Consider the following 9,654-nt stretch of genomic DNA (forward strand, 5'->3'; position numbering starts at 1 on the left):
GGCAATAAAGTTAATTTTTCCATAAAAATATGTGTTCTTAGACATGCCTTAAAGGAAGTTATTGACCATGCCAAGCTGATTTCCTTGGTCAGAATCAGAGCCATCTACTGCTAAGTCAGTTGGACTTTTAAGATCTTATAAGTATGAAAAAAAATCTAAAGTCAAAGCTGACATCCTTACTCAGCATATGTCTCTGATATATTTTTATAAGATAATTTGTGTTGTTTTTTATTAGATGCAATGTAAATGTGAAGAGAGCAAGTAAACGTAGTGAACCTTTTTCAGCTCAGACAGGACTAGGACCATAAACTTCATCTGTTAAAAACAGAACAAATAGATCAAATACATTATTAATGTGCAAAAAGTCTTGGGCCACTCTTCGTTTCCTTATATTTCTCTCCAAACAAGGTACAGTATGCCGCCTCCACCGTGTTTTACAGATGGCTGTAGACCCTCACTGTGCTCACTGTTGATGAGACTTCATCAAACGGTGAATGAATCATCTGAAGGGTCTGATGATCTCTAGAGTCCAATTTTAGGACTTTGCTGGATTTTTTTTTTCCTATTTCTTAAGAATTTGACTTTAGTCTTCATCTAATGTGGATAGTTTCTATGCTTGAGATTACTTCTTTTGTCCTCCACTTGTCCATTTTACAAAAATATTTTAAAGATACACACAATTCACACCATTGTGAGTTGTTTTTCTTAAACTACATTTTATGTATACGAACCAATTCACAAAAACAGTCACTTCAATACACGTTATATCGTAATGTAGAGACTCTACAATATATATAAACTTCAGATGTCCCGCTACGAACAATGGTGGGAAGGAAAAACACCTTTTTAACAGGAAGGGTAAACTGATGCAACCTAAAATAATACCTTGTTAATGCAAAAATAATATTTTATATCTCTCAAACTGTTACTTTTGGTAGATTCAATGAAAGAAACATTGAATCTACTGGTTTTGTCACAGGCCACAAGTAATACAATACCCAAGAATACAATATGAACTTCTTTGTTTGCGCATTGTATGAAACATTCCCACATATCCAACTAATTAAATAAACTGTTTAAGGTTTGACATCGCTTTCCTTTATTGCCATTTGCCTGATGAGGTTGTGACACTTCCCACAACAAAACATATAGCTGAAGTCTACAAATAAGTTTTCCTTATTCATGTTCTTTTAAGCTTGATCAGACATCCTGCTCTTCAGTGTCATTAAAAAAACAAAACACCACAACCCCCCCTCCCATCCTCCCCCAAAAATAACATACATGTATAGCAAAATGCTACTTTAGAGCTAGCTGTTATTGTTCATGATACTCTGCATAGTTATCTCATAGAAGAGCTGAGATCAAAACATACAGCAATAGCTGGACTGTTTTATGCTGCTGTACTAAAGAGGATCCAGAGCAAGGATGACTTTTGTTGGATGCCTGCTCCCCTCAGGTCTTCTTTCCTGACCTCACCTCTTCCATTTGTTATCATGTGACATGGACCTCAAGAAGGGTCGTGTCCAGGACACAGACTGCAAAATGAGGTTTATAAAGCTGTTGCTAATCATCACAGGACAGCCGGAATACAATGTCAAGTAATCTTTATGCATTATGCCCACCTCATCAAGTCATTTACAGAATATTGATGTAATTATCGATAGAACAGAGACAAAAACAGAGACATTGTTTTAAAGTTTTATTGATCATTTCCATACAAATATTTTCCCCACCCAGACATTGTCCTTTTATGGAAGCCATTTTAAAGTTGAAGTGTTATTAAATATACTTTCAGCCCCACAAAGCTTATTTTAAAAAAGCAAGACACCGCAGGGAATTGAACCCCGTCCCGACAGAGTCAGGAGTGCCATCACCGGAGTCTTTTGCTTTTTGTTTTTGCTAGTTAGGGCAAAAGCAAAACCTGGAAGAACAAAACAGTTTGTTCTTCCAGGAAAAGAAAACCCGACACCTGGATGCTAATTATGCTGTCACCACGGGGATTCTCTTGGTCACGAGGCTGAAACTAGAACAGAGAGACGTCTGGTTTCCCCAATCCCCAAAATTCCCCACAGCGACACTGTATTGGTGTATTATTCCACGAAATCCGTTTAGCCATAATAAGACCACGATACCAGAATCCCTTGTCAAAGCGATTTTCCCCTCTGCAATTCAGCACGAGTCGCGGGTCAACTGACAGTGAAGGCTTTCTTGCCAATTTTATGGCTGCAATGGGAAAAAAAAGACAGACAATTTAAGCCCCCCCCCCACCCAAACCCCACACTTGTACCAAGACTCATCCAATATGATGGGAGATTGAATTTATCAACATTGTTGTAGTTTACCACAGCTGATGCAGCATTTACCACAGCTATTCTTCCTCTGATGCTCAGCTCTTCAATGTATTAAATGAACCCTAGAGGCTGGCAGTACCAAGTGATCCAATGACTCCCTGCAGACCTTTAAGTTCTCTGGTTCAGTAGCAAGTTAAGCTGAATGAGAAATCTGAAAAAGGGAGAAAGAAGAGTGTTTGCCCCCCCCCCAGACCCTCCTAACCATAATACTACTGCAATGTTTGACAACGACTTTATGAACATTGTTTTACAAATAAAATGTTATGCATAGCTGATGTGCATGCAACATGTTGAGTTACACATTAAAGCCATGGTATGTTAAAGAAAAATCAAGGGAACCGAAATTACTTAACTTAGCACCCACGAGACTGAAGTGATGCAGTATTAGCGAAAACAAGCTTGCAGCTCTTGATCTTAATGTGACTGGATTCTCAGTGTTCCATCACAGGTTAGGCCATCCCAGATGAAAAATTAAGAATTTGGGGTAATTTGACCTGAGAAACCAAAGGGAAAGAAAAAGGCACACAAACACAGAGAGCGGGGGCTTCTGCGAAGGACGTCAGGGGTTCAGATTTAAGCTCAAGCGCACAGGGGATTGGTACTTCATTCAGGGGCCACACTCATATCGCTGACAGCTTCCACAGATGGCTTTGCATTCAGAGGCAGGCGAGATCGGAGTGGACAGACGAGAATGATCTGAAACAAAGAGTGATCTACACAACACACCCACCACACAATACTCAAAAGATTTGGGTTCTACTCATCTTATGGTTGTAAGATGCAAAGCAATAGGGCCCCAAGGCCAAAGAGGAATAAGCTAGTAAAGCATTGTTACTGATGATTTGAGGTTAACATAAAGCCAGTTCCAAGATGTCATTTTGTCAACTACAACATTGCAGAAGTTTTGACAAGTAAAGCCAACAGCTTACTACATGCTCCGGGTTAGGACTTGACTCGTGCTTGAACCAGTCTTGCACTGTGAGTTCTGTGAAGAGAAGTGTAGGGATACGCCCAACCACAACACAATAGAAACTAAGGCAGCACATTTGCGCTGCATTTCAGACCAAATTAAGCTGCACCATGCGCAGCTTTCCTCAGCTGCTTAAATTTTGAAACTTCGCACAGTTGCGCGATTGCTAAGGTGACCAACCTGCCACTTGCACAGTTGCACAAGGGCAAGCAGCTGAGGGCTAAATGCTCTAATATATGTAAACATCAAAAACCTGACTCCTTTTGTTCAAACTGCATGTTGGTGGAGTTCAAAGCGCAGCGTGATTCTTGTGTTCTCCTAGGTACACTGCTTTCTTCCTTTGGATTGTTCTGTAAGAGCAAAGAGGCAGAAAAGAAACACCCCTATACCCCTCCCCACAGTATCGTAGAACTGACTATTGTTATCCTTACCCAAATGCTTTACTGCAGATAATGTCAGAATCAATGAAGGTCCATCAAATCTTCCCGTTATCACAAGTGACTTGTTAAGAAAGCACAGCAGTGCTATTTCTACTGTCAAGTATAGCAAGTTGCTTTCATTTCAAGAATGAGGACACGCAAGTCCAGTCAAGATAAGTGACCCCTATAGGGCTGAGAATTTTCTGTTTTTCGACATCAATATTTGATGGATTCAACTTATCTGCCTTCACTTTCCACTTTGAAATAGAAGTCATTCGAGCCCAGGTCACATCCGTGCTCTACAAAGCTCCAAGCTTTAGTCATACCTGAAAAAGCACAAGAAAAGCTCCCCCACACAAGCCCCCCCAAAAAGAACAAATGCATACCAAAACTGTATTCAATCACAACAAGCTATGCATTTATTATGCAGTAAGAAAATCCTTTACAGATAGTTCACTCATTGTATTGGCGATACAAAGCAAAGTAACTAATTGCAAAGGAATTGCAATGAAGGCAATTAGCCAAATAATGAATGTTAAAGTAAATGATCACATTTAGCCACCTTATGTGATGCTCGATGCGCAAGGAAACTTGTACATACAATGAGTTAGGAGTTCCTGATGGTCTTGGGTATTGAAAGCACACAGGACACAGCACACTGAAAAAATGCAAAGAAAAGCCTCTCCCCACAACACCCCTGCCCTAATACAATATGGTAGAAAACTACAACACTGGCATTAAAGTAACATTGTAGAAAACTACAAGACACTACTGGGATTACAGCAACTGCTTTAACAAGCCCAACTTTAAGACTACAAATACAATTCACAAAAGATTGAAGCCATTTGCCATAAGAAACATTTAAAATACCACAGGCCTGAGTATGAGGGACTCCTTCCTTAACTGTAGGCATGGACTTGGACGTAGCTTTTTGAAGGATGGGCCTTAAAAGTTAATCTGTAAGAGTCAAAAAAAATACACAGCCCCCTCCCAACCCACAAAGCAACGTAAAGCCTGTACAGAATTACAATGACTTCTAGTAAGGAGAAGTATTACCGCACTCTCCCTGGGGGAAAGGAGCTTCACTACATCAGAAGACTACTTTTGAGGTTGCTATCTTGCGTTGTTAAGTGTCCAGTTGAATCTTGTTGCTTGCGCCTGGATGTTTCCTATTCAAGCCATGTGCACTGGGCAATGTGGAGCTGTGAAGTCTAGGAAGAGACGGATTAACGCCCCACAACCCACCCCTCCCAAAAAAATAAATTCATGGAAGCCCATTTACAACATATTCCAAATAAAAGTGAGAGGAAAACTAATTGAGTCAGTGAACACCAAATACCTTTCTATATCTCGTTTAAGCACAGTGGATGCGCATGATCTCGATCCATATCACTACTGTATATAGGATGAGCTCAACTTGTACCAAGCAGCTAGAAAGGGGGGGGATTCTGTCGATGATCGCGTTAGGGGGCCAGGCCTGTAAAAAGAAAGACTCCAAACAAGTTTTAACAACCCCCCATCCCACCCCTCCCCTTAAGCCAAAAATATTTACCCACCAGGATCAACTACCATTTCAATGCAAATTCCCTTTTGAGTGAAGTCATTACTGTATACTTATGAAATGTAATGATGAGTTAATGTACAGGATAGTTACACCCACATGTACATTCCATGCATTAACTCACAGCTTGGGTTTAAGAGGTAGATGTAGCTGATCTGTACCAAAGAGGCGCAGCTGAAGTACCGAAGAGTTGCCGAATACACAATTGGCCGTATGGGAGACCATCCACTTTCACACTCCAATGCAGAAAACTTCTCTGGGGGAAGACCTATCGAACAACAAAAGGACTGCCTCTCCCTCCGCTTGTGGAAACTACTTGTGATCGCAGGGGGGTAGAGAAGTCCATTAAGACGCTCCTCGTCAGCACACTACCAAGGCATTCATCACAGCAGACACCACCACACATTTCAGCGCACAACAGGAGGGGTGACCACGGTACAAAACACTTTACACGGCTTGCCTGAAAAGAGGAAGAGAGAGCTGTGCGAGAAGTTGTTCGACAACAGATGTTTCTGGAAAGTACAAAAACCAAATACTGAGTGTTACAGAAATACCTCTACCCAGTATACAAACCAAAGCCCCGCTTTAAACTTGTGACGCTAGAAGTCTGCACGCCCTTGTCCCACCCTCTCAGCACTGGATCGGCATCGGGGCTGGTCACTGCGCTTCTACACTGCCCTGCGTTTCTGGCTCCCTCTGGCGTACACACTGGCCGACAGCTCCTGATGCTTCCTGCTCTCTTGGCCCCCTCTGCTCCTCCCCTCCACGCCCCTCTGGTCCTGTCCTGCCTGGCTCCACACTGGTCCTCCCACGCCCTCTGGTCCTGTCCTGCCTGGCTCCACACTGGTCCTCCCACGCCCTCTGGTCCTGTCCTGCCTGGCTGGCTCCTTTGTGGTCCTCCCCGTGTCCCGCGACCTCGCTCCAAGCCGTCCTTCGATCTTCATCTAATAACTAAGTCCATTCCTCCCCGTGATAACTCAGTCCATCTCCCCCCCCCCCAAGAAAAAAAAAATCTTCTGTCTTCCCTAAGTGATGAACCTTTTTTTTTTTTTTTTTAATTTCTTCTCAAGAAGTCCATAAATCTGAACTTGATATTGCTTGAGCTACTACTAGAGCTCTAAGATAAGCTTCCATTCTTCAGCATTACTTGACTTATGCTATCTTCTTTCTTTGAATGCAGAATTGATAGCTTGAAACTTCAAGTCTAATGACTGATGGAAACTGAGCGAAAATGTCGATTAAAAAAAATTAAATAAAAAACTTCGCATTGCAAAATGCTTCCCCGATCAATGGGATAAGAGTGAAAAGACAGAGGTAAGGACCTCATCCAAGTAACAGCTATCAAACAAAAATAAAAACGTCTTCATTGCTTCTTTGACGCTGTTGTTACTTAATCTGTTCCTGATGCTTTTTTTTTTTTTAAATAAACACAGGCTGGTCTAGTCTATCGTAGTTCGATAGCACCTCCGAGCTTACATAAACCCTCCGTTTTAAATACAATTACTAGCACTTCTCATAATCTGCGTCTGATCACGACAAGACATCCTTATTTTCTTTCTTCGGAATAAAAACTAATTTTCGAATATTTAACAGACTCCGTCAACTGTAGTTACATTGTGATCTAATCTTAGAGACCACATTGCAAAGTCAGTACTCTTTAGGAACCTAATTAGGCACTTAACTTCACTGCCTTATTAATTTCAAAAGTATGAAAAATGTTCCTCTGCCATTTTGTTGCTAAAAGCTTTCTACACCTTCTCGAAAAGCACTACGTGAAGGCTGATAATGGCCGTCAGTCTGACCACTCCCTTTTCCACTGCCGTCTACTTACGTCATGACGTTAATTGAATTAGCCAATAGACGACGTTTAAACGTTTCTACGTTACAGCTCCCATCTCGAGCCAACTGCTGTTAGTATGACCAAAAATGGTTACTTGGAATATATTTTTAAAAAGCAAGATAACCACTAGACAAACGCTAAACATGACAGCTAAAAAAAAAAAAACAACTGTTGCGGAATAACTGACAATGCTAGCACAAATTTATACATTTGGCTGGCTAAGCCTAGCGTTAGCTCAACAGCCCTCGGCAAAAAAAACAAGAATCAGGCCTTTGTTCTGACTCAGTAGAATTTGTGTTTATCTTCTACAATCTTAATCATTTGCAATAAAGCAGTACTAAAAAGCGTTTAACAAACCGAAAACACGTTACATCTAGAGATTTAAAGTACTTGCATTAAAATAATGATCAATAATGCTCAAGACGCTAAAATTAAACTTGTCGCAAACATTAGACTAGATAGAGCAAGGCTATACAGCTTCGAAAATAAAACCCGAACTTAAAAAGATCAAAAAAGGAAAAAAAACAAGATACGGTCAACCTGCAACGCCCAACCACAAGACGGAAAAGCATCAGCGCGGTGTAAGTTGCAACAGCGTCACCAGCGCTATTTATATTGTTATAGTGATACGGCTACAAGAAAATGTGGTACTCATCCGCTTAAGTAGTCCCCTTTTTTAAACAAAAACAAACCCATGTATTTGTTTATTTTAGCTTTAGATTGAAAATAACACACGAACCAGTGTCCGTGAATAAACGCAGTACTGTTGAATTCGGTAATGAGGCACAAATAATTCAGATTTCTATTCTTAGAAGCCTTCTAATAATCGTTGCAAATAACACGTTGTTTGGGTGTTTCTGGTTAATTTAAACTTAATTTCACCATTTGCCAACACACGAGTGACAAAACAGCGAGGTATACTGTAACAAAAAATTAACCTTTTTAATAATCCTACTAAAAACTAACGGTCACAACAGCTGACGTCACGGGAAATGGTGCGCGGACTAATATTTTTTTTAGCTGTAACAAGGCCCCGCAAACCGGATCAAACTAGAACGTAGCGGAGTTGTCGGATCTACTTGCTTTTTACTGCAGTGACATGCTGTTTTTTTTGATTGAATAACAAAAGAAAACAGCTAGCTCATCTCCTTTAACTTCGATGTCCAATGTACAATAAAGGTTTTCTTTTTGTGTAAGATTTAGAAGCTACTGTAAAAAGCTGATGGTGTTTACAGTCTTTTTTTTTAAATCAAATGTATAGTGTGCTTTCACAGTTCATGAATTTCCACGTCATAGTTTGTACGATGTTAAACTTGATTTTTAATTCAGACATTAATGTTATTATAGGCTGAAAAGTGTACGCGATAAATCCAGAAACGTCTAGAAACAACCAGAGCCTTAAAATGTGTTGCTGGAGGAAAGGTGGAAAATTACTAGATCCAAGCAGTAGTTCCCGATGTTTACCAGCAGAGGGTGCGTGCAGTTAGTCACGTACCTCGGATAACAATGGGATCACCATGTTCCTCACACGTGTTTACATTAACAGGACTGCTTTTTAGCATTGACTATATCAATGCTATATCAAGTCTGGGCAACTTCCCTTAAGCAACTATGTTTATTATGATGGCAAGCCACTGATCAGCAACAATCCAGAGTGGGGAGCTGTCCTCTGGCTACTTTCAGGCCCCCTCCCGAATCCGAATGAATTGATCTCTTTCAGAGTTGCTACAAAGGGTGCAGTCAATGCAATGCAGCGATTTGAAAACCCCTGCATTATCATTCAAGTGATAATCAAGGAAAACAAAGCTTTTCCAAAGGGTGATCGGGACCTTGATGTGATTAACTTGACTGACCCTCCCAGAAGAATAAACTGTGGAAATAAACAGAAAGCCAGTGGAAATGGAGGTTATATGGGTGTTAGAGGATGAGCTGTGAAATTTTTATAATGAGCAGACGTCAGTCCTCAACTAACAGTGTCATTTTAGATCACAATATTGATCTTGATGAAACAGAGTTTGTACAAAATCAAATAACAAGCTTTTGTATAAAGAACAGGAACATAAAGGGGAATGCAGCTGATGATGAAAAACCCATCAGTCACACACAGCAAACCAAATTACCAACAGTAATTAAAGTGGATGCCTGCCACAATAAAAAATAGTGTGATACAATTTCTAATTGCTCACTACTTCCTGCAATACCGCTCATCCCTAGAGAATGTAATTACAAAGGAGTCAGTGGAAAGGTTGCAGGAAACCTCTTAAAATCAATGAGGTAGCATTGTGCAGTTCAGTAGCTTAGATATCTAACCCTTAGATGTGCTTTTTGTATATTTATAAAAAGAATGATAGTGAAAACAAAGTAATAATAAATATTGGTACTTTGTAATAGGATAGATGCCTGAAATTGGCCCACAGGGCAGAACAAACATATGGACAAATCCCATTCTGCAAAAAAGCAGAAAAAAGAACAAAAACTGGCGGTTTAAATGAGCCCAGTTATAGATTGTGTTC

Source organism: Rhamphochromis longiceps, linkage group LG2 (genome assembly GCF_057381845.1).
Source record: "Rhamphochromis longiceps isolate RC_006_pf linkage group LG2, R_longiceps_female_GT1.1, whole genome shotgun sequence".
NCBI lineage: Eukaryota > Metazoa > Chordata > Actinopteri > Cichliformes > Cichlidae > Rhamphochromis > Rhamphochromis longiceps.